The sequence below is a fragment of the Chelonia mydas genome, chromosome 1, assembly GCF_015237465.2.
Source record: "Chelonia mydas isolate rCheMyd1 chromosome 1, rCheMyd1.pri.v2, whole genome shotgun sequence".
In the NCBI taxonomy this organism is placed as follows: domain Eukaryota; kingdom Metazoa; phylum Chordata; order Testudines; family Cheloniidae; genus Chelonia; species Chelonia mydas.
The window spans coordinates 101,152,783-101,178,959 of NC_057849.1; the positions used below are offsets into that span (position 1 = coordinate 101,152,783).

Consider the following 26,177-nt stretch of genomic DNA (forward strand, 5'->3'; position numbering starts at 1 on the left):
ATACAAGTGGCCTGATTTTCAGAAATGTTGGATGCCTGCACCTCGCCCTGCCTTCATTGCCAAGCACCACCCTGTTCCACAGTGTGAGCGGTGTGTGCTTAATGCCAATGAAAACCAGGTAATTTCTTTAGATGCTTAAATATGAATTTAACTCCTTAACTTCAAGCACCCAAGTTTGAAAATGTTGGCTTAAATATAGCTTTATAAAGAAACCGAAGAACCTATTGCTGTGTTTCTCAGTGTTTTTGTTTTAGTTGTTGCTCAGGAAAGGAATGCCAGCTGTCTTTTAAAGGCAGATAAGGTTATGATGAGTGGCAGTCATTTGGTAAACTCTTTCTCGTTCATTTTATAACATAAGTTAATCTGTTTCCAACGATGTTAACTGCTTTACACTAAGAATAAGTGCATGCTCATATGATTTGCTTGAGCAGTTTTGTTTTGATTGCTTCAGGCCAAAGATCAATTCTAGCTGAAAACTGATGGAAGGTGAATTCTGCTGTCAGTTGCACCTGTGCAACCTTATTAGGCTCAGCTAGGTTGCAGGGTTGCAACTGAGAGCAGAATATGACCTTTTAACTGCTTTTCATGTGATTTAAAGGGAGCATAAAACCAACAGACACTCCCCTCTTATGAGATTTATGCATACAAATTTTAATGAACCCAGAGTAATTGTGTCTATATTGGGAGGCCTTTGGTCATGAACACTTTATGCCACTTTCACAACTAATTTTCACAAGTTACACAAAAATATTGGCCATGGTTCTTCTGTGCAAATAATGAAGAACTGCTAGAATCAAGGACCTATTCTTTTAAAGTGATTAGTGATTGGAGGTGTTTTTCAGTTTTAGGTGTCCAACCTGAGATACGTGACAGATGCCTGATTTTCCGAAGTGCTCACCTTTTCAGGTACCTCATGTTGGGCATTTAAACAATGAAGCATTCTAAAGCTCTCATCACTTTTGAAAATGTAGGCCCGTGGAAAAAGAACTTTGGCAAAGGCGGCTAAAAATTGAAATGTATAAATAACCATAGCCATTCCCCACACTCTACCCCCCCCGCAAGAATGAAGTTGAGGTGCTGCATGGAAGGAATAGCTCCTGACGGTAAATATTCTAATATCCTTTTATTTTTAACTATTCCTCAATAAAATGGCTATGTGTCAACTGAAGGCCTTTCTGTCAGGGAATCAAATAGCATCTAGCAACCATTTATTCAGCAGAAGTCTGCAAGCACTTCCCATGAGGACCTTATCATGAGATAACTTAGGTTACAATAACTTTATTTTTAATATATTTAGAAGGCTGAAACCATCCAGCCACATTATCTCTACGTAGGAATTTCCAGAGATGAAGGCCTTTGATTTCCTGCCATACTCCTCTGTGGAAGATATCGGTTTCCATATGTTCTTAGAGCCTGCTGGGCCATGTTTTCCCTCCCAAGCGGACAATACTTATCCACCAGCGCTATGCTTTGTATGTGTAATAGCTTAGTTGTTGCAGTTTACTCGCAGGGTTATCTCTGAGTCTGAAGAGAGAGGGGTGTTATTTCTAGCACTCCTTCTAGGCCGGCATCAACACTTCTGTCACTATCACCGTTACACAGAAACCCAAGTAATAGCTCAGTGCAAAAAAAGAACAAAGGGTGTGCTCCCTTTTGCACATTTCCCACGCCCACGCAGCTGAGAACATTTAAAAACTAGGACTGCTGGATAATGTCTGGATCACCTAAGGGGCTCACATGTAGTTTTGTGGCAGCAATGTAAAAATGTGGCACTCCAGAATTTTAGGCACGCTCACACCCACTGCTTTGCCTGTAGTCTGATTGTAATAGATAGTAAATATCAAGTGATGATCATGTTAGGGATGGTACTCAGAGTTTGTACATGCTTTAATTACTCTCCAAGCACTCATGAGAATCATGGCTCAGAGCCAATTAAGGGGAAAAAAACCCGCTTCATTTCAACACCTCATTCAAGAGATATAAACTATATGGATCTCTACATACTACTTGATTGTCACTGTTTGATGTAAAATATCTTCAGTGTTTGAATTCAGTAAGTACCAGGGTATTGCTTACATTCTCCCAATAGCATGTGCTGGAATATCTCTTTCACATGGGGAAATGATTTAGGGATGCTTGAAAAGAAGTTACTTCTGAACCGCTCTTTAAGCTAAATTAGCACAATTATGCATCAGTTTTGCACTAGCTACTCTAAGCAACCATGCCTTCTTATTACTGTGAGCCCTGTCCTCCCTGGACTTCCCTCCTATTGTTTATTACACTCACTTGATCTATCCTGTCTTAAATTAGATTGTAAGTGTTTTGGGGGGCAGGGACCATCACCTCTGTGGTTGTACAGTGTCTAGGATCATTGGGGTGCTGACTGTGAATGGAACCCTTTCATCCTACTGAGATGATAATGTGGTAACTATCCATTGTCCTTAGCAATCTAACCTTGGCCATCGCTAATACTGTACTTACTGTAGACTAATTGTTCTCAGTGGTAAAGTGCACAGATATAAATTTTCATATTAATATTTAATAAACTGCAAAAATTTAATTATGTAATGAAAAATACTTGGTAAGGCTGCTTTAATGTCAAATTAACATAATTTAATATGTTACAAGGTTTTCTTAGTTCATGGGACATATATATTTCAAACCTACCACATTGAAGTCAGTGGGAGTTTTGCCCTGACTTCAGGAGCAACTGGACCAGGTCTAGAATGACTGTGCTAATTCAGGTACAATGCTGAGGGACTTTCAAAGGTAGGCCACTCTGTTATATATGAAATTATAGTCTGTAAATTGGAACTGAATACTACGGAACAGCATTACCATTGTGACTCAGTTTTGTGACTTTGAGATCGAGAAATGAAAAGTGCTATATAGGTGTTTGTTTGTTTTTTTCTTATTTTCTTTTTACGGTGGCATTTCCTGGTCCTTCATTGTATTTGTGAAAGATTGGTGTTTGAGTAGAGCAAATTATGTGAACTTACACTCTCACCAAACATGGTGTCAGGTGGACACTGGTAAATGTGTTGGTAAGTTGATGACTGGATAAGATAGCCATGTTCTCCTCTGTGTTTTTGGGAGAGGTGCATAATTCACTTGACCTAAACGAAAAGGCTTAAAAACTGCAAGTTGATGTTGCAAACGAGCTGTATGCATATTGCGTAGTGCTCTTCTATCCATCTCAGGTAATATGGCTCCTATTATCATAATATCTGAACACCTCATAGTCTTTAATGGATTTATCCCCCAGCACCCCTGTGAGGTAGGGAAGTACTATTACCCTCATTTTACAGAAAGGGAACGGGAAAACAGAGTGGCTAAAAGACCTGTGCAAGATCACACAGGAAGTCTGCGGCAGAGCAAGGAATCAAACCCAGGTTTTTAATATCCTAGACTGCCACTCTTAACCCTTGGATCATCCTTCCTCTTCTATAAAGCTTCTTGCTATTACACAAACGGTACATCAATGTATTTGTGCAGAATAACTGTTCTGTAGTCGTCGACCCTGCATGCATCTCCCTTTGGTAACACTTATGCTCACCTTAAAAAGCACATTGATATAAACTGTTGTGCATAGGGGCTGAGAGCAGTATATGGCCCTACACTGGCACCTAAATAAATAACAAGTAGTGGGGAAAATCTTCTAATTGGTAATCATTTAAGTAGTTCCACTGATAATAGGGATTATATATAAAGATATGGGGGAAGAGATAAAGCAGAATGAAAAGCAATATAATGCATTTACCTTATGTGATTTGTGCACTCACTTTCTTGTTAAGAAATGACTCTGTGTGTGTGTGTGTGGGGGGGGAGGGCTACAATGATTTCATTATCCATTGTATGATAATTTAGACTGTGATAGCCCCAAAATGTAGAATCTTTCCAAAATGGAGAAGGACATAGGACAGAGAGCACACGATCCTTATCTGATTCCTGTTACTTTTCAGATTTCATGCTGTACATCAGAAAACAATCACAATACTCCTGAGAATTAACAAGTAATGGAAGAGGTGAAGCATTGACCAGGACTCATTTTGAAAACTGGAGAAAATCACTTTTATCGACGACACTTTCCAAGTATGTATATTTTAAAGAATGGGCTGGTCAGCTGTTATTGTTTAAAAGAGGAAGCAGTCACTAGCTCTTGGATTTCTAAGTTGATTATCTTGCTGAGATGAACATCTAGGGGATCCTGTAGCAGCTTAGTCTATCTACACCCTGCAGTCACTTTTGAACCTTGAAATTTGTATTGGGAAGTGATGGGGAAGTGAAATTTACTTTTCTGGGCTAACATTCAATAAAAGAATATAGTCCAATAATGGATGAAATCATGCCAGAAATGAGATGGAGAGACAGTTCCTTGTTTCCTACAGAAAATGCCTCTCTATTCAGCCCATCAGTCTTGCACTTTCTGTTTCTAGTGGTCCATTTTTTTTTTTACTTTGTCCAAATTCAAACATTTCCTTTGTTTTTAGTTTTCATTTAAAAAGAAAACTGTTTGGGGGAAAAAAAGTCTATTTCTGGAATGAGAGTATATAAAAGCATTAACCTGGGCCCCTCTGAGCAAGGAAATTGGTTCAGAACTTGAGGATAAATTATAGCAGCTTTGCAGAGAAAGGGGACAATCATAGCAGAGCAAATAATTAATGTTTTTGGTTGAGTGCCTGAACTGAAAAATCTGAAAAAACAAATCAGTTAAGTTCAAACCCAAACTTTTTTTTTTTTCATTTCACCAAGCAAAACCAAAAAAATATAAACACCCTCAAAAAATGATTTTGGGTCAAACAAAATATTTTGTTCACTCCAAAATAACATTTTTCAGTTTTGCATTTTGTTTTATGTCATTTTTGGGTGTGTTTTCCCCTTTTGTAAATAAAAGCTACATTTCTAAAGAAACAGCTTCAAAATGAAAAGTTGACACATTTCATTTCAAAATGACAGAAATGAAACAGTTTGTATTTTTAATTTTTTTCTATTTTGGGGGGTCAAAATTATTCACTAAATTCTCCCAAATTTGTGAGTAGTTTTGGTGCCCCCAAACATGCAATTTTTTGGTGAGTTTACTATTTGATGAAATTTTTTTTGCCTAACACTAGAGACAATGAATACAGATCACTTCAGGTCAGACCATTTTCTGACTTTCACCAGAGAGAATAACACCTAGGTTATCAAAGTACAAAAGAATATAGAGACCCACTGGACACCACAGCAAATAAAAGATGTTGGAATGATGGTGATGAGAATGGGCCAAAATCTGCCCTCAGTTACAATACCACATACTTGGGTGAGTGTAATCTAGGGCTACAGCTGCATGGTGTTGTCACTCATTATACACTATGGCTTTCTGTCATCCTTTAGTGGCTTTTCTGTGTAGAGGGTTTGGGAGTCTGCTACAACCTTTGAGCTAAGAAATATGTATTTTTAAGTCAGATAGTACAGACATATGCTTTTAGATCCCGGGGTCCTGGAATTTGGTCCCAAAGACACCAACCCACCCAGGAACATCTTTTTAAAATTGAAAAAATATATTAATGAAAATCTGCACCATATCTGACTTGTGATGTGAGGTAGCCAGCTTTGTGATCCTTTGTGTTTATCTGCAAACACGGGATAAATGGTTTGTGTTTGGGCGAATGTTCCATTCAACTGTTTCTGTTTAAAGAGATATCAGCTTTTGTATAAATACCTCTATTCATACTTGACTTTGTTGTTTACTGTTTGTTATTCATCTTTTCAAAATACTTCAGCCATCCAATTGGGTAATCAACCCCATGCGACTTGGGTAATCAACCCCAAATAGATTTATATATCTCAATTCACAGGTAATCAGTAATTTGTTTGAACAAACGGCTCAGTGAATAATTATAAATAATGAACAAAAAAGGAGGAAAATCATTGGTCACAAACAGAAAAAACTTCTCAATCAATAGTTGGCCCAACTCTATTGTGAGAAGAATTTGGAATTTTAAATGGACTTACTGCTTCTGGGAAGAGGGTAATCAAATGAGTAAATATGGTCCTCAAATTTATTTAATCTAAAGATCCAAAATATTTATTCTGGGAGATCTTACCTTCCTAATAGATATGCACAAATCATAAAACACGGATAAAGTATGAGCACTCAGATACCTCTGCAGTGAGCACTAAAGAAAAAATAAGACTGATGCTGAGAGATAATGAGAGCAACTTAGAAGTTAAGAATTAAATTTTACAGAACTGGAAATGAATGAAAGATGTTGGTGCTATGAGTGATGTCGCTAACATGGACAAGGTTGAATAAGAGAGAGGCTGACCTTTGGGCAATACAGTATCTGACTAATTTTGGAGTTAATAAGGAATGTTTACAGTTTTATGTGTTGGAATGCAATAGACTACTGTGTTGATGAGAGCACAAGAACTGAATTACCCAGCACCCCCCCCCCCATTTCTTGCAAATAGATACGTATAGAATAATAAACCATTTAGAATGGCAGAGATGATAGGTCTCCTGGCCTGGCCTGGAGGCTTCCAATTTTTGACACTTTATCCCTATGCTCCTGATTTTATCTCCTATTTTGGGGGAGAGTGGTCTGGACAGTAGTGTGGCTGTGGTTCTCTAGGCTATACTTCTGTGGCTACAGTCCTGGAGGCATGTTCTAGGTCCCATACAGGTCCTACCTAAAGCATAGCCCCCAACCTTCCCATAGCCATTAGAGATATAGCTAGAGTATTAAGCAGTGAAGTGAATAGAGTGGTACTGTGTAATCTGCCATTCTAGCTATATCTCTATGACCAAAGGTGTGTTGGGGACAACACTATCGGCAAGGTCTCTACGGTTAGGAAGCACATTGTAGATGGATAAGGAGAAACTGGAGGGAGCCAGAGTCAGAGGGTGCAGGTATGGGAAGATACTTTCCGAGAGAAGAGGGAGTCAGCCAGAGACTGCAGAAGATCTTGAGAGAGAGAAATGGAGAGTTTATGCAAGTGAGATGGTATATGTTTATCTGATATGCAAATCAGGGCATTATGTCATTTGCATAAAGTCTCCAAACTTCTGAACCTGCAGACTTAGCAGGCCTGGAAGTTATCAGTTTTAGAAGTCAGTTGGGACTGTGCTAGCTGACATCAGGGGCAGCAGTTGGGCCACGTGACTCACAGAAGATCTCGCTGCTGGCAGCTTGCAAATGGAGCTGGCAACCAGAGACAGAGAGTGCCAACAGGGCCCATGGCAGCGAGGAACACTTCTGCCCATTGTGATTAGAATGAGGTGTGGCAGAGATGTCCCCCAGCACCCTAGTTACAACCTGGCCTGCTCTGTCTCCCCTTCCATAGGAATAGTGCGGGGATTGCTGCAGTTCTAGGGCAACCGCTGCAGGCTCATCATTGAGAGAGTTGTCATATGTGAAGAGTTGGTGGAGGGGAGAAGTAGGGTTCTCATTGGTGCAGGCCCCCCTTTTCCCCTCCAGAGTAGCTCTGTACCACCCGCCAATGTGGTTGGTGCAGATTCCCTGTACATCCTGGTCGCAATGGACCTGAGTCTCCCAACTATCTAGTGACATTATGCACAGTTAACATATACAGAGGTATTGGGAGGATATTTTGCCATTGAAAACCAGGTATCTAAGTCAGGATTTGGCCCTCAGTTTGTCTAACGTCCTTAAGGAACAGTAAAAAAGAACAATCTAAGAGACCCTAGAACCAGGTTTCTAAATTTCCCGTGCCATCTCATATATATGGATGTGTGTGTGTAATATATGTGCACACATATACATGAGTATGTGTTTATTATGTTCACACACACATGGCAATACTAATCAAGACTTTTTAACATGTACCAAAAAGCCAGGTTAGCATTAGTGGTAAGCCATATAAATGTGTGATATATACAACAAGAGCCAAGTTAAAAAAGAGTCAGCCATTTAAACGGCCAAGTTAAATAAGAAACAATTGGAGCTAACTTGTCCCTCAAGGCATTTATAAGACCACACTTGGGAGCTCTTGGAAGCTAAGTTAATATTAATTCTATTTTATTAAACTTGGCCATTTGAAGGGCTAGCCCTTCAGCAACTTGGCTCTTATTGCAGATATCACACCTTTATATGACTGTTCTTCCCCGCTTAACTTCGCTCTTTTAGTGGACATTGAATGGGTTTTATCAGATATGATTTACATTATTCAGGCCAATTATTGTAAAAGACAAAAACAAAAGCTCCAAAGGACAAAGTGTGCTGGCATAAAGTATAATTGGACTGACTTGGACCTGTTTACATTCTTTTTGGCTTAGCTCAGCCTTCACATGTTAAATTGTAATAATCTATGTTTTCTCCTGCCAGCTTGACTAAAGCCTCCAAAGAATTTCCCTAGAGCTAGCTTGGTGGAACCATCTGTCATCTTGCTCCAGATACATACACACTGCTAACAGGAGAGGTTTCCTTCCGGTCTGGGCAGACAGACACTTAGCCAAAGTGTTGCTATCCTGGCTCCCCAAGGAGAAACACGAATGCTGGCTGTAACATGCTGGAGGCAGGAAGAATGCAGAAAGAAAGCAGAGTTGTTTTAAATAACCCCAAATTTCTGCTCAAATTGTAGCTACTAGGGGCTTTGGGACCAAAATTCTCCTCCCCCTCTCAACCATGCAGATTTAAATACACACACAGAGTGGGGTCCTATGACATAAGTCAGCAAAATAAAGACCAATGGATTAACCAGGATTTTACTTTGTAGGTGATCACACACACTAACTAAGTGCTAAGAAGCATGGTGATGAATGTAGGTATACATGCTTAGACAGATTAGATGGAAAGAACTAAAAATGACTTTCCTATGGTGCATAGTCACATGCCATCTAGTGACCTAGCAAGGAATTCCTACATATGCCATAATATCTACATTAGGGACTGAATTTGGAGGTGATATGAGTTACAAACCAGAAAGTGGGTTTCACGATTGTCTAACAGAGTCTAGAAGAACTAGGGCGGGGTAATTTACATGTGGATGAGTGGGAAAGAGGTGTGGAGCAAGAGAGGCGGCTAGGAGGTGGGTGTGAGATAATGTAAATTAAAGTAACCTCTCATGCTCATTCCTTCTTCCAGCTTCTTTCAGTAACTCAGGGCTTGTTTACCTCTAATATAGACAACTCACACAACCTTACCCAAGGCAACATGAGTTTCTATTAACCTGCTGCTTAACTATTTTTGTGGATTTTCCGGTAAGATTTCATTTCTCAGATCACATAACTATGCAACGAGTGTCTAATAATATGGAAAATGCTGTCTGCACAAATATTGCAGTTCAATGTGGTAATTATCATTGAAGTTACCAATTAATGTAAAGAGAAATCACACCATACAGTTTTATTACTTCAAATCCGCCTTTTCTTATTCTCTCTCTTTCCCCCCTCTCCCCCGAAGCAAAGGAAAATTTACTGTTTCCATAACTAGGCTTTTGTGGACAACAGGCCTACTTCTTGCAAACAGGCACCCCTTCCTTTTGCTGACAGTATCAGGTGGTTGAATATAAAGGTTGGTATTTCAAAGTCTCTATGTTCCCTGTGCCATTCTGCTAGGATGCACAAGAACATATTCATAGGCAGAAAAAAATGACATAAATACCCTGTTATTACAATGTCAGCCAAATGTAATTAAAAGTAAATAGGTATTTATATTCTTTAGGGAAATAAAGAGATGTGGGCAATTACAGATCTGTTAGTCTGACATCAGTAGTATACAAGGCTTTAGAACAAATTGTGAAGGAAAGAATAATTAAATTCATGGAGGTAAACAGGATGTAATGCAACATGGGTTTACAAAAGGTAGATCAGACTAACCTGATTTCCTTCTTTGAGATATAACCGACGTTTTAGATAAGAGAAGTGCAATCGATCTAATATATTTGGACTTCAATAAAGCATTTTATACAGTATCACATGGGAAATTATTAGCTAGATTAGAGAAGATGGGAATCGGCACAAGAATTGTAAAGTGGATAAGGAACTGGCTAAAGGGGAGAAGGCAACAGGTGGTGTTGAAAGGTGAATTATAGGACTGGAAGGAAGCTACTGGTGAAGTTCATCAAGGATCAGGCTTGGGACTGATCTTATTCAATATTTTTATTAATGACCTTGGCACAGAAGCAGGAATGTGCTAATGAAATTTTCTGATGATACCAAGTTGGAGGCATTGTCAATAAATAGGAGACTTGGAATACTGGAAGATGGGAGTGACAAAAATGGGATGAAATTCAATAGTACAAAGTGCAAGCTCATGCATTTAGGGTCTACTAATAAAATATTTTTGCTACAAGTTGGGGGCTCATCAGTTAGAAGTCACAGAGAATAATAGAAATGTTTAATGGTATGTCTTTAATCTGAAAGATATGAAGGTGTTTTTGAAAGAACTGAACCTTTTTAACATGGTCTGTACAAGATCCTCATCCTGCGTCTGTTGAAGCCCATGGGAGTCTTATCCACTGGGGTCCCCTTTATAGATAAAATGCTAGCCCCTCCAAAGATGCCAGGGGCACAAAACTTTGAAACGCTTTGTGCTGTGTGGGGTGGGAGGAGACTGTGTTATGGTGAAGCAAAACGACTTCTCTCCCTGTGTTTCCATAAAGCAATGCTCTGTGGCATCTCTGCCCATTGCAGCAAAGAAGGCCAAGACAAGGCCAGGTTTAGAGTGGGCTTGTCCAGTAGGTCAGGATTGAATGTATGAATCACATGCTCATTTTGGCTCTAAGACTTTCAGTGAGGTGGGGTTTTCATTGCAGTAGTAAATATAGAACTTTTAGTAGAATCTGATACAGTTTGGCAAAGAACACTAAAAGGGGTAATAGGTGCAGTCTGTATTGATGTTGTTTAAAGCTAAATATTAAACTAAGGAAGGTCTAGTTTTAAACTGCACCATTGTAACATGCATCTTTCTGATGCAATTTTCCTGGTCTCCAAAGAACAAACTGTACTGAGAAGCAATAACCTTCACATGTTGGGCTCTAACATGTAATGTTTCTTTTGCCCTCCTCTCAGATTGTGTGTGTGTTGGAGTCCAATGGGGCCTTCTGGACTTAGGAGCTGACTAGATCTATCCCGGATCTTAGTCGCTCTGCTCCAATGATATCTCAGTGCAAATGTTGGAGTTTTCACGTTTCACTGTAAATATTTCACACAATCCGACTAATTTCAGAATCTTGGCTTGGTACATTGTTAATAATATATATATATAGGACAAACTACTATAGTTTACTATGACAGAGTAGATGCAGTATAATTGTAACTGTATTACTTAAAATACTAGACAGATCAGAGGTAATGTGTAAGGCACACATTAGTAAGTGGGTTTAAATGCATAGATTCCGAAATTTTTAAGGTCAGAAGGAACCATTATGATCATCTAGTCTGACGTCCTGCATAGCTAGGGCCCTACCAAATTCACGGTCCATTCTGATAAATTTCACAGCCGGAGGGTTTTAAAATTGGTCAATTTCACGTTTTCAGATGTTTGCATCTGAAATTTCATGGTGTTGTAACCATGGGGGTCTGGACCCAAAAGGGAATCATGCAGGGAGGGTCACAAAGCTGACATGGGGTGGGGGGCGGGTCATGGGATTACCACCCTCACGTCTGTGCTGCCTTCAGAGCTGGGCTGCATGGCCATGGAGCTTCCTGCAGCCAGAGGAGGCATTTGGAGGTGGATCTGATCTCCCCCAGAGAGTGGATGTGCAAAGGAAGAGGAAGTCCCATCTCTTCCCAGCCCAGCAGATAGCAGCTGGAGCCTGATGAATGGTAGGAGCCCCAGGCTGGGGCACCCTCCGCCCTGCCCCTTCAATAGCTAGATTTCATGTTGGAGGTCTGATTTCATGGTCCATGACGTGTTTTTCAGGGCTGTGAGTTTGGTAGGGCCCTATGCATAACATAGCCCATGGAACCTCATCCAGTAATTCTTGCACCAAGAACATAACTTCTGGTTGAGCTAGAGCATCTTTTAGAAACATAACCACTTTTAATTTAAACATTTCAAGTGCTGGAGAACCCACCATGTTCCTAGGTAAGTTGTTCCAGTGGTTAATTAAAATGTATGTCAATAGCTATAAAGGAGTCTGGGTCTGATTGTTCTAAGAGAGTTCAAGGTCTCAATTCGACAGATAAATCTATGCAATCAGAGGCTTATTCCCCTGGGCAGTGCCCAGCAATGAACATGAACCTCCATGCAGAGGAAAGGATCCACCTGCAAAGATGCAACTGCAACATCGGGGTTTAATTAAGTGAAAGTGAGTTTGATTTAGTGTAAGTAAGATGCTGAGGGGGCCAGAAGAAGGTGTAAGTTACACCTGTTTAGCCTCTGTTGTGAATGTGGCCCTATACGTGCAAGCTATATTTGCAGTGATTGTACTACACCAATGTATGATGACACAATAAAAATAGAAAAATATATTGTTAAATAATTTTGCTAAGCCCATCGTTGTGGTAACTTGGAGCGTGACATAAATTCAGTTTGATAGGACATTAGAAGAAGCTATTTAAAGTAGAGAACAAAAGCCATCTCCCTCCCTGAATCATACCAATCCATCAGGCTAATGATGGACTGAAGACATAGAATATCAGGGTTGGAAGGGACCTTAGGAGGTCATCTAGTCCAACTCCCTGCTCAAAGCAGGACTAATCCCAATTTTTGCCCCAGATCCCTAAATGGCCCCCTTTAGGATTGAGCTCACAACCCTTGGTTGAGGAGGCCAATGCTCAAACCACTGAGCTATCCCTCCCCCATAAAGGATATGGGCCCTGTGTCCTGCTCTTCAGCTCAATAAATCTCAGTTTTGCTTCAAAACAGAAAACTTGACTGAAATAATTATTCAGAGGAATGAAAGTTAGAAAATCTTTCCATGTACAGCAGGGTATGGCTTGGGGGGTGGGGGGGAAGAGATAAATAATTTCCTTGAGCTTCTTTACAGTTTACTAAAGGCTGACTGCCCCTTTGATCATTCAAAGTGCATATCTTTTATCTGAACTCAGTCCTTGTATCAGCACAGTTTATCTGATAAGAAAAAAACTGTTTTCAACTGTTGAGTTGTAATGATGGGGTTCTTTAATAAAATTGTATGGCACACCCTATCTGCTTTCTATCTGGATTTGTTATCTTTCATTACAGTCATAGCAGATAACATTAATTTTGAATATCTGATGAGAAGCCTTGGAGTTATATAATCAACTTCTTTTGGGGCTTTACATTTCTAAGCAAAAGAGAATTGAACCTGCAAAGGAAAAGAGAGTTGAACCTGGTTTCCCAAGTTCCAGGCCAGTGTGCTAACCCCTGAACCATCTTTCCTTTTCCCTAAAATTCAGGTACCCATCTGAAGGGGTTCAAAAGTGAGTTTTTTCCTGCTTGTATCTTTAAGGGTAAATATAATTGATGATGCATTTAATACAATCATAGAAATGTAAGACTGAAAGGGACCTCAATTAAACATCTAGTCCAGTCCCCTGTTCTGAGACAGGACTAAGTATTATCTAGATCATCCCTGACAGAAGTTTGTCTCACTCGTTTTTTAAAACCTTCTGTGACAGAGATTCCTCAGCCTCTCTGAGCAATATGAATCACCCTTACAGTTAGGAACTTTTTCCTAACGTCTAACCTAAATCTCCCTGGCTGCAATTTAAGCCCATTGCTTCTTGCCCTGTCCTCAGGGGTTGAGGAAAACCCTTCTCTTTATTACATCCTTTTACGTTCTTGAAGACAGTTATCATGTCCCCCCTCAGTCTTCTCTTCTCTAGACTAAACAAACCCATTTTTTTTCAATATTTCCTTGCAGGTCATGTTTTCTAGACCTTTAATCATTTTTGCTGCTCTCCTCTTGACTTTCTCCAATTTGTACACATCTTTCCGGAAGTGTGGTGCCCAGAACTGGACACACTATTCCAGCTGAGGCCCTATCAGTGCTGACTAAAGTGGAAGAATTACTTCTCGTGTCTTGCTTAGAACACTCCTGCTAATACATTCCAGAATGATGTTTGCTTTTTTTGCAACAATAATACATTGGTGACGCATATTTAGTTTGTGATTCAGTACAATCCCAAGATAAGTTTTCTGCAGTATTCCTTCCTAGGCAGTTATTTCCCATTTTGTATTTGTGTAATTCATAATTCCTTCTTAACTGTAGTACTTTGCATTTTGTCCTTATGAATTCCATCCTATTTACTTCAGACCATTTCTCCAGTTTGTCAAGAACATTTTGAATTCTAATTCTGTCCTCCAAAGCACTTGCAACCCCTCCCAGCTTGGTATCGTCCGCAAACTTTATAAGTGTACTTTTTATGCCATTATCCAAATCATTTATGAAGATATCGAATAGAACCGTACCCAGGACAGATCCCTATGGGACCCCACTCAATATGCCCTTTTAGCTCAATTATGACTCCTTGATAACTACTCTCAGAGTACGGTTTTCCAGCCAGTTGTGCACGCACCTTATGATGGATTTCTCTGGGCAATATTTCTCTAGTTTGTTTATGAGAAAGTCATGTGAAACGGTATCAAAAGCCTCACTAAAGTTGAGATATTTTGCATTTACCGTTTCCCCCCCACCCACAAGGCTTGTTACCCTGTCAAAGAAAGATATTAGGTTGGTTTGACGTGATTGGTTCTTGACAAATCCATGTTAACTGTTACTTATTACCTTATTTTCTTCTATGTGCTTACAAATCAATTGATTATTTGCTCCATTATCTTTCTGGATGCTGAAGTTAAGCTGACTGGTCTATAATTCCCTGGGTTGCCCTTATTCCTCTTTTTATAGGTAGATACTGTATTTGCCCTTTCCCAGTCCTCTGGTTTCTCTCCTGTCCTCTATGAGTTCTCAAAATTAATCGCTAATGGCTCAGAGATCTCTTCAGGTAGTTCCTTAAGTATTCTAGGATATATCAGGCCCTGCAGACTTAAAGACATCTAACTTGTCTAAGTAATTCGTAATTTATTCTTTTCCTATTTTAGTCTCAGATCCTACCCCATTTATAAGGATGTTCACTATGCTAGTTGTCCAATCACTGCTAACTTTTTAGGTGAAAAATGATACAAGAAAGTTATTTAACACTTTGACCATTGCTGCTTTTTATGTTATTGTCTTTCCTGCCTCACTGAGTAAAAGACCTACTCTACCCTTGTTCCTCCTCTTACTTCTCATGCATTTGTAAAATACTTTCTTGTTGCCCTTTATATCTCTAGCTCATTTAATCTCATTTTGTGCCTTGGCTTTTCTAATTTGGTCCCTAAATCTTTGTGTTGTTTTGTGTGTGTGTGTGTGTGTTCATCCTTTGTAATTTTGACCTAGTTTCCACTTTTTATATGGCTCTTTTTTTGAGTTTCAGATCATTGAAGATCACCTGGTTAAGACAGGGTGGCCTCTCACCATACGTCTTATCTTTCCCTTGCTTTTGGTATAGTCTGTTCTTGTGCCCTTAATATGTTGCTTTAAAATACGTCCAACTCTGCTGAACTTTTTTTTTCCCTTAGACTTGCTTCCCATGGGATCTTATGTACCAATTCTCTGAGTTTGCTAAAGTCTGTCTTTTTGAAGTCCAGTGTCTGTATTCTGCTGTATTCCCTCCTACCATTCCTTAGAATCAGGAACTCTGTCATTTCATGATCACTTTCACCCAAGCTGCCTTCCACCCTCAGATTCGCTACTAGTTCCTCCCTGTTTGTCAGACCCAAATCCCGAATGGCCACACCCCTAGTCACTTTCTCCACTGCCTGTAATAAAAAGTTGTCTTGAATCATAGGCACTGACTCTATGGGTGCTTCGGGGCTGGAGCACCCATGGAGAAAAAATGGTGGGTGCTGAGCACCCACTGGCAATCCCCCTATCAGCTCCCCCCTCCCAGCGCCTCCCACCCGCTGGTGGGCCCTGCAGATCAGCGCTTCCCCCTCCCTCCCTGTGCCTACCACTACTGCAATCAGTTGTTTTGTGGCATTCAGGAGGCTCGGGAGGAGAGGGCGGAGGTGTGAGGATGCGGTGCATTCGGGGGAGGGGGCGAGACTGGGCGGGAAGAAGCGGGGCGGGTGGAGCAGGGGCAGGAAGAGGTGGGACAGTGGTGGGATCTTGGGGGAAGGAGCGGAGTGGGGGCGGGTCCTGGGGCACAGCTCGGGGGGTCGAGCAACCCCAGCAGTTTGGAAAGTCGGTGCCTGTGTCTTGAATACATTCCAAGAAAATATTGGATAATCTTTGCCATGCTGTATTATTTTCCCAACAGATGTCTGGATAGTTGAAGGCCCCTATCACCACCAAGTCCTGTGTTTTGGATTATTTTGTTAGTTATTTAAAACCTCATCCACCTCTTCTTCCTGGTTAAGTGGTCTATGGTAGCCACCTACCATGACATCACCCTTGCTTTTTAGCCCTTTATCCTTATCCAGAGACTTTCAACAGGTCTGCCTCCCACTTCTATCTCAACCTCAGTGCAAGTGTATACATCTTTGATATACAAGGCAACAACTTCTTCCTTTTTCCCTGTCTGTTCTTCCTGAACAAGCTGTGCCCTTCTAAACCAATAGTCCAGTCATGAGAATTATCCCACCAAGTTTCTATGACAATTATGTTGTAATTGTGATTATTCACTAGTATTTATAGTACTTCCTGTTTATTCCTCATAATTCTTGCATTGTATGCAGATATTTAAGATATTCATTTGATTTCACTTCTGCATTCCCTCTTGTCTCTCCTTTGTCCCTGTTGTGATTGCTCGTGTTCTCCCCAGATTCTGACTTTTCATCCAAGTCTCCATGTTTTGCATTTACATGTGGGTTTTTATCTCCTGCCCCTGTCGAACCCAGTTTAAAGCCTGCCTCACTAGGTTAGCCAGTCTGTATCCAAAGATACTTTTCTCTTTTCTTGACAGGTGGACCCTATCTCTGCTCAGCAATCCTTCTTCTCTGAACAGGATCCCTCGGTCGAGGATGCTGAAGCCCTACTGGTGACACCAGTCTCACAGCAATGTATTTGCATGTCTCTGCTTGGGCCCCTACTCTTGACCAGAAGGATCAATCAGTACAACACCTGCCCCCCACCCCAACTCCTTCACCCTTACTCCCAGAGCACTATAGTCACTTCTGATCTGCTCAGGATCATACCTCGCTGTATCATTAGTGCCCACGTGGACAGTAGTCAGAGGGCCAGATGAATCTTAGCAATCCTTCTGTAATGGCTCAGACATGGACCCCTGGCAGGCAGCACACCTTCTGAGATGCCATGTCAGGCTTGAAGATTGACGTTTCCATCTCCTAAAAAGGGAGTCATCGACCACTACCACTTTTCATTTCATCTTGGGAGTGGTGAGGATTGCAGCCACAGCCATGGGGGTACATGGCTTCTCCTCCTTCACCTTTGGGGGAGATTCCTCATCCCTCGTTGCCAGGGCAGCATACCCTTTCATTCCCTGATACATTAATTAACTTGATTATCAGTAAAAATCCAACAAAATCCTCTAACTAGCATATAAATGGCACTAAGTTAACCCCCCCCCCCCTCGGCCTTTTAAAGTTAACAATCTGTCAAAGGTACCAACACTTGGGAAGGCTAAATTTTATCCACTGAGAGAGAAAACATTTGAATTAAAGTGAAGAAGTTTCATTTATCATGGTTATGCAACTTCATTTATGATTAACAGAGTGAATCAGGGCTGTCCTAGGTCTCTGAGGCAACATTTAGGAAAAATGAAAGGGCCTGGTCCTGCATTGTTTGCCCACACTAAAGCCAGTGGGAGTTTTGAATGTGTAAGGAGTATAGGATTGGGCACTGTAGCAGGGTGATCTGTCCCCTTTAAAAGGCAGTGAGGATTGGCACCAGCCAAACCCCCTTCCAGGACTTCTGGAGCAGATGCTGGGAAAGAGAAGTAATTCCTGGGTAATTAGACTCTGAGGAAAATGTAAGGGTCTGCAGGGAGGAGCTTTGGGGTTCCAACCAGGACAATGTCTGGGAAAGAGGGGAGTTTAAATTAACTGCCTCTTCCTTCCTACCTTGTCAGCGTTCTCCTTCCATTAGTTGTAAAGTACTGAGTTAGTTGATTTTATAGTTTAAGATTCTTAAAATGGTTTTTGCATATGTATGTTGACACGATGCTGTATATTACAGATGGCAAATATAAATTTATAGTATTTATTTATCTTTTTGTATAGTCATATTTGTACTGAAAAGCAAAAATACTTCAATAAAATGTTTGATAAAGGTGATATCGGTAACCCATTGTAAGGGAAGAGGAAGTGAGGTGTGGGAGCTCATTTTAAAAATGTATGTCAGGTTTTCTACAATTTAATGATTCAGCATATCTGATACAATTAAATTACAGCTATAAACTGTGAGATAACACTAAGGTTGTGTGGGATGGTAACACTAGGTATAAAATGAATTATGTTCCTCATGGTCAAGTACATCTGAGACATATAAATCTATATAAGGTAGTGAGTCCTTGGAGAAATAAGGGAGTGTATCCGTGAACTTCATGTTCTCAGAAAAAGCCTTTGGGCTCTGCTTTTGCCTAGAGTTGAACCAGCATGACTAAGAACAGGATTTGGTTCATAATGTTCAATAGCAAGATGATAATTTATACTAAAATGAGTAATAAATAGAAGACACACTACACAATCTTCCTTGAAGTAAATGGGAGTTTTCCGGTCAATGTTGTCCACTTTTGCAATTTTATCTCAAGCCTTGCAATATTTGGTGCTTTTTCTTAAAGCCACAGCTCCTGGAATCCTGTGATTATATGAGGATCTCAGATTTCTTTTTTTAAAGCAAATTTCTATTCCTCATGATTGCTGAGAAAAGTGTGAAAATATGAACCCTAAATCCTCAAAGCTCAGAAGGCAAATAAAACCCACCCTCATATTTATTATTCACAAAGTGTTATGATTTTAAAGCAATCCCATTACTTTTTTGGGGCCTGACTTGTGATTTTCAAGTGCTGAGGGTTGATAATATTGCATTTTATTAATGGGTGTTGGATCAAGGCCATAGACAGCAAAATTAGCTATGCATAGTCTCTGTGTTGTATGCATTCATAGTCTTCAATGTCCTCAGTGAGTTTTACTTATGGTCCTTCTGAAGATCCTCTGTAGATGCTTCTGTGCAAAGAGATTGGGTTGGGTAAAGCTTGTTAAAGTCACATGATTCATTTTAAAACAACATTCTAACAATATATTTACTAGACTCTGGAATATTTAAGGCATTGATTGCCCAGACTCTCATGAGATTTTGTTTAGAAGTGACCTGTGGGAGGAAAATTCACAATCTTATGGAACTGTAATTGTTGCCTGGGCGGTATTTCTCTCCCCCTGGTCCGGCCCCTGAACGAGCAGGGAGTTAAGCTTCCAGGTGCTGTGGATCATGGGGGATCCTCAAGAAACACGTGGCATTTGTGCAATACCCCCATTCCTATTTGCCCTGCCCTGTCCTCAGGCATGGATCCCTAACCCAGAATCCTGGGGGGAGGGTGGTATTGTGGAGGCAGCCCCTATTTCTGAAGGGGAAGATTAGCTTGCAGAGAGGATCCTCTTTGTGTGGTTCTGGGCCAGGTGTGGTCTGGCTGTATGTTATTAATGACCATTACTGTGATCATGGTAATACACCAAGATAAATGAAAGATGGTATCTCTGGGTACAGTTAAAGGTGTTTTACCTTATAGGAGCTCTTCTTCTGTGAAATGTGCAGGCTCATAATAGCATACCATATAACCGAAAATAGATTCCAGTAACAAAATAGACTCAATAGATACCAAGCCAGTGGCAGTATATTTTTTTCCTTACCAAAAGATAATATTGTTTATTATAGCATCACTATTCATTATGTTACATGTCTTTCGGGGGTTAGCCATATACATATACATTTACTCTGGTATGAAATCTGGAAACCAACCTGGCCACTAACTGTTTTTGCTTCAATGAGTTTATATTTTTAAGTAAATTTAATGCTTCGCTGAAAGCTTTGGAAGTTGACGTCCTATGCACAGAACAAGTAAGTCTAAGAAGCAGCAGTGCTGGTTTCCAGTCCTGGCCTGGCAAGCCTGCTGCTTAATGAGAGGTTAGTTTAATCTTCATTCTGATGCAGTCCTAATGTAATGTACTTGTATCTATGAGTGTTTGAGTGATGTGGCTGGTTTGCAAAGAAGATCAAGGACCATTTACCAGTAATAGAAGCCTGTGATTCTGGAGCTGCAGCTCCCCATGTGTGTGTGATTTATACAGTAATAAAGCCTGTTGTCTGTAGCACATCAATTCATTACACTAGGCCTCTCTGCTGAGGCTGCCAAAAATAATATCAATTAGTATCAGTTATAGCACTGGGTTTTCTGACTTTATAACCTAATTGGACTCAAAAACTCATTTCATACAGGCCACCAGATAGGGCTTAGTTGTTAATAACATTCAGTTCTTGCTAGTGGAGGGCTACATACAACATTACCAGTACCAGCCAGTCCCCTATAGTTTTAGTCATTTAAAAATAAGTTTATAAGATAAAGATGTCTGAAAAAAGATGTGTTTTGGGGTCAGTTTTAAAATGTAAGACATTGTGGTTAAAAGAAATATATCAGTGCTTAGTCCATAATTTACTTTATCTCTCTGCAATACTTTAAAAAAGAAATAAATACATAAAATGGTTTGTATACTGAGGTTTAAAATTCAGCTTCTTAATGTATAATCAATAGCTTTAAAAACATGTTTTTTATTATAGGACTAAATCTATGTTTGCTCCATAGATTATTTAAAGCTAGTAATGACTATCGAATAAAAATGAGTTTAAAAGATTTGTAAATATCTATACAGTGCTAAACCAAAATACCTCATTAAGTGCTTTTCTAGATTGCTGAGTATATGTGGTTTAAACAATAGTATAACATGTTGATAGTCTTAGTGATGAGATGGGAATGCATACAGTTTTTTCTCAGTCCTAAATAAATAGGGCTATATTTTTAATTCTGCTTTCTCAACATACCATGTTCCCTCCATTTAATTACTACACAGCAATTCTTAACTTGCAGTATAGCTAGATTCTGAATTTTTTTTCAGAAAAATAATTGCATGCTGTGGTTGGAAGTTTAAATGATGATCACATATATTATTTAACAAAGTACTGCCTAGCATCAAAGCTGGCAATACCTCTAGGAGGCAAAGAAAGCAAAGCAAAGTTCACAACAGACAGTGTTAAGTCCCCGGTGGTAAATAACTGTATATAATTCTGTGTCACCCACATCTTCAACTGAGCATGGGGGAGTGGTGACTTTGGGTTTCAAATAAGAGATGTGTGATGTAATCAGGTACAGTTGGCAGAAAAAAAAGTCCAAATTCATCTCAGGTGTTACTTTAATAAAGTTAATGGTGTAGCACCAGGATGGAATGAATCTGGCCCAATGGTCTGTGTAAAAGAATCATAGAAATGTAGGACTGGAAGGTACCTTGAGAAGCCATCAAGTCTAGCCCTCTCTGCTGAACAAAGACCGGGTAAACCTAGAAAATCCCTGGCAGATGTTTGACTAACTTGTTCTTAAATACCTCCAATGACAGATTCCACAACCTCCCTTGGAAGACTGTTCCAGAGCTTAAGTAGCCTTATAGTAAGAGACTTTTTCCTACTACTTAATCTTTTAATGTCCCTTGCTGCAGATTAAGCTCATTATTTCTTGTCCTATCTTCAGTGGACATGGAGACCAATTGATCACCATCCTCTTTAGCATATTTGAAGACTGTTTTCAATTCCCCCCGAGTCTTCTTTTCTCCAGACTAACCAGGCCAAATTTTTTAAACCTTTCCTCATAGGTCACATTTTCTAAACCTTTTATCATTTTTGTTGTTGTCCTTGGGACTCTCTCCAGTCTGTCTACATCTTTCCTAAAGCGTGGGACCCAGAAATGGACACAGGACTCCAGCTGAGCCTCACCAGCGCTAAGCAGAGCATGACAATTACTTTGAGTCTTACAAACAAATGCCCTGTTAATTCACCCCAGAGTGATATTAGCCTTTTTCATAATTTCATCACATTGTTGACTCATATTCAATTTGTGATCCACTGTTACCCTAGATCCTTTTCCACAGTATACCACCTAGCCAGTTATTCCCCATTTTGTAGTTGTGCATTTGATTTTTCCTTCCTAAGTGTAGTACTTTTCACTTGTTTTTATTGAACTTAATCTTGTTGATTTCAGACCAATTCTCCAATTTGTCAAAGTCATTTTGAATTAAGAAAAGGAGTACTTGTGGCACCTTAGAGACTAACCAATTTATTTGAGCATAAGCTTTCGTGAGCTACAGCTCACTTCACGGCTGTTACTCTGAAACCTGCCATTTTGAATTCTAATTCTGGCATCCAAAGCCTGTTAACTCCGCCCAGCTTGGTGTCATCTACAAATTTTATAAGCATACTCTCCACTCCATTATCCAAATAATTAATTAAACTATTGAATAGTACCAGACCCAGATTGATCCCTGTGGGCCCATACTAGATGTGTCCTTCCAGTCTGACAGCAAACCATTGACAACTATTCTTTAGGTATCATATTTCAACCAGGTGTACACCCACCTTATACTAATTTAATCTAGACCACGTTTCCCTAGTTTGCTTACGAGAATGTGTGACTATATCAAAAGCTGTACTAAAGTCGAGATATATCACATCTACTGCTCCTCCCCATCCACTAGGCCAATAACTTTGTCAAAGAAGAAAATTAGGTTGATTTGATATGATCTGTTCTTGACAAATCCATACTAGCTATTCCTTATGTAACCCTTCTGCCCATCAGAGTTGGCAGCAACAAGGGCCGGGTTCAATATCTAGGGGATCCATTCCAATAACACAATGCAAACCGGCTCGAGCCCCCACCCAGTGACCTGGGACAAATATATACCACCCCTGCTGGGCGCCTCCAAGAGGCAATACTTCCCCTCTCGCAAGCACATAGTCTGAGTGTAGCAAAAAGCCTTTTAATAACAGAGAGAAACAATGTGGCATTATGTTGGGGAAACACCACCAACAGGATTCATAACACAACCCATGAGCAAAAAAAACCACCCCAAGCAAATTGGGGCATGCCCCTTTCCCTCGGGTTCTTGAGTCCCAGCACCCAAACGTCTCTTGAGTCCAGCAATCCACAAATCACCCAAAGTCCAAAAAGTCCAGCCCCAGAGTTCAAAAGTTCATCTGCATAGTGTTACTCCCCAGTCTGGCTAAAATGTGCCTGTGTGTGGGGGAAAGGGGTAAGGGGCACCTTACGTGTCCTGAAGCTGACTGCCCCACAGGGCTCTGCTCTGCTACGCTGTCTCACGAACGGCTCTGCTCCACCACGACCGGCTCAGCTCTGCACAGCTCGCCGTCTCACGAACAGCTCTGCTCAGCTCGCCGTCTCACGAACACACCGCTGTTTCACGAACGGCTCCGCTCCACCCCAACCGGCTCTGCTCAGCTCGCTGTCTCAAGAACAGCTCTGCTCAGCTCGCCGTCTCACGAACGGCTCCGCTCTGCTCAGCTCGCCGTCTCACGAACAGCTCTGCTCAGCTCGCCGTCTCACGAACACGCCGCTGTCTCACGACCGGCTCTGCTCTGCACAGCTCGCCGTCTCACAAACAGCACCACTGCACTCTAGATCTTCCGGCTCCCCACTACTTGACACAGTGCTCAGTGATTTCAGCTCTTAGTGATTTCAGTCCTGAAGCTGACTGCCCCACAGGGCTCTGCTCTGCTCCACCACGACCGGCTCCGCTCTGCACAGCTCGCCGTCTCACGAACAGCTCTGCTCAGCTCGCCGTCTCACGAACACACCGCTGTTTCACGAACGGCTCCGCTCCACCCCGACCGGCTCTGCTCTGCACAGCTCGCTGTCTCAAGAACAGCTCTGCTCAGCTCGCTGTCTCACGAATGGCTCCGCTCTGCACAGCTCGCCGTCTCACGAACAGCTCTGCACAGCTCGCCGTCTCACAAACACGCCGCTGTCTCACGACCGGCTCGGCTCTGCTCTGCTCTGCACAGCTCGCTGTTTCACAAACAGCACCACTGCACTCTAGATCTTCCAGCTCCCCACTACTTGACACAGTGCTCAGTGATTTTCAGCTCTTCACGCAGTTTTGGAACCCATGACCCTTGCCTAGCGAGTGCTACTTAGTTGATGGTGAGTCCCTCCATCATAGCAAAAGGCCAAGTACAGTTCCAAGCACAGTTCCCATAATCAGGGTAATAACATTTTATTCTTCCTGCCCCAATAACAGAGACACTGGGGATCCCACAGCAGCCGAAGTGACCATTTGGGCAGCTATGGCCTCAGTCTAGGCGGGGTGGGTGTGCCTATGCAAATGAGATCGGCCCCTGAAGTTTTTTTTCCACAACTTGCCACACCTCACCACCAGATGTCAGGGTGGAGCTCATCCTGACACTGCTTACACTTATTATCCTCTAGGTCTTTACAAATTGATTGTTTAATAATTTGTTCTGCTATCTTTCCAGGAAGGAAGGAATGCCTGAATGCACATTGTAAATTTAAGTATCCTATAACATGCTGTTGTTGCATCCAGTTCTTCATCTGGAATGGATATGGGATAGCTTTCTTTTGACAGTCATCTTTCCAATGCATCCTAATAGTAGCAGAGCAGTGATAGACCAGGGGACTGGGAGACACAATCCCTGGGTTCTTTTTTCCCTCCCATACCCTTCTAATGATTTTCACCTAACTTTGGTTCCAGCTCTGTGAGATACTAATTAACTCACCGAAGCCCCTGAGTGCCTTCAACTACTAGAATGTCAACAGCATGTAATTGTTCAGGCTCTTTCCTCAGTTCCTGGCATGGTCTTACTTTGACAAACTTACCATGTGCCAGGAACTCTATGTGTCTATTCGAGTCCAACCACTGTTGATTCAGAGGAACTGGTTATGCTAAACTTCAAACCCTTAATCAGGGAAATATATTCAATTTTCTATAGCTTTGTCTACTGTTTTGGGGCCAGATACTCAGCTGGGGGACAAATGGGACTTTGCATCTTTGAACACTGCTCCACAGATCCTAGAGTTGGGTAGGTGTGGATTCAACCATCAGTGTAACTTAGAGCAACCTCAGGGCCGCTCTAAATTGTTCATGGGCCCAATGCTTTCCCCCCCAAAACAGCTGTTCCACAGATGAGGACTGTCAAAAAGCAGTGGTGCTCCAGCCGTGCTCCCTTTCCCTGACATGATCTTTATGCTGGAGGCTGGGAGAGGGAATAGGGTAGAGCAGGCTAAGCCAGCTGGAAATTGTCCTTATATTAGAGGAATTGCTACATAGCTGGTAACACTTACTTTCCAATTGCTTTGCTAGAGTGGAATAAGCAGCCGAAAGGTAAGCGGGGAAATGGTCCTGCTATTGTGGGGAACTTTTATGGCTTATACACTACCCTGGTGGAATTGGCTAGCAAAAGGATCTGAGTCCTCACTCCCACTCCCTTTACCCAGAGGCCTGTCTGATCTGGAGGACGCCCCTTCCACTCTCCTGTGTGGCAGAGTCCTCGTAACCCCAACAAGGCTGGGCCCAGGACTCCTGGGGAGCTCGACCCCCAACCTTGTCATGGTCACTTACGGCAGGGGTGAGGGTGTCCCCACTCTGGGGTGCGCTCTCTGCACTGGATGCTTCCCTGGCCCACTGATCATTACGTATAGTTCAGCAAACAATTTAAAAAGTAAGGGAAAAAATGGGCAAGGTTAAAGGAACACATATAACCCAGCTCTGTGGCATGGGGACATCACAACCAGCAGTCTCTGGAATGTCCGGGCAGTTCACAGTCTGTTCCTCACATGTGCCAGGCTTCCTGCGCAGCCTCTGGCTGGGCTGCAGGGATGTAGCGGGTTAGACACTTGCTCTGGTGCTGGCCACATGCTCTCAGGCTCTAGGTGGCAGGACCCTTCTTCCCAGCGTGTCCCCCGCCCCGTTGGGGTTATGATCCTCCTCCAAGTCTGGCCTGCAAGGCCTCTTGGTTGGGGGCGTCTCCCTGCGCTGGGTCCTCTGTCCAGGGTCCCCCCTCGCTCTTCCCAGCTGCTCACCGCACCTGGCTCCGGACTGCTCCAACCCGAGTTTTAGCACCAGCACTGCTGCTGCTCTGCCTCCAGCACTGCTCTCCGGGCTGCTCCTCTGGCCCTGGCTACTGTGGCTCCCAGCATAGATCTGCTCTCTGGTTGGCTTCTCTGGCTCTGGCCA

The 26,177-nt window shown here is 41.6% G+C and overlaps 1 long non-coding RNA gene across 1 annotated transcript in view; it reads left to right on the top strand.

The window, feature by feature from the left end:
• The first annotated feature begins 3,968 nt into the window (after nt 1-3,968).
• LOC119566059 overlaps nt 3,969-26,177 on the top strand; it is an 82,764-nt gene continuing 60,555 nt past the window's right edge. Inside the window, exon 1 of the long non-coding RNA XR_005225041.2 lies at nt 3,969-4,092. This is a non-coding gene — a long non-coding RNA (uncharacterized LOC119566059). The remainder of the gene's footprint in view (nt 4,093-26,177) is intronic.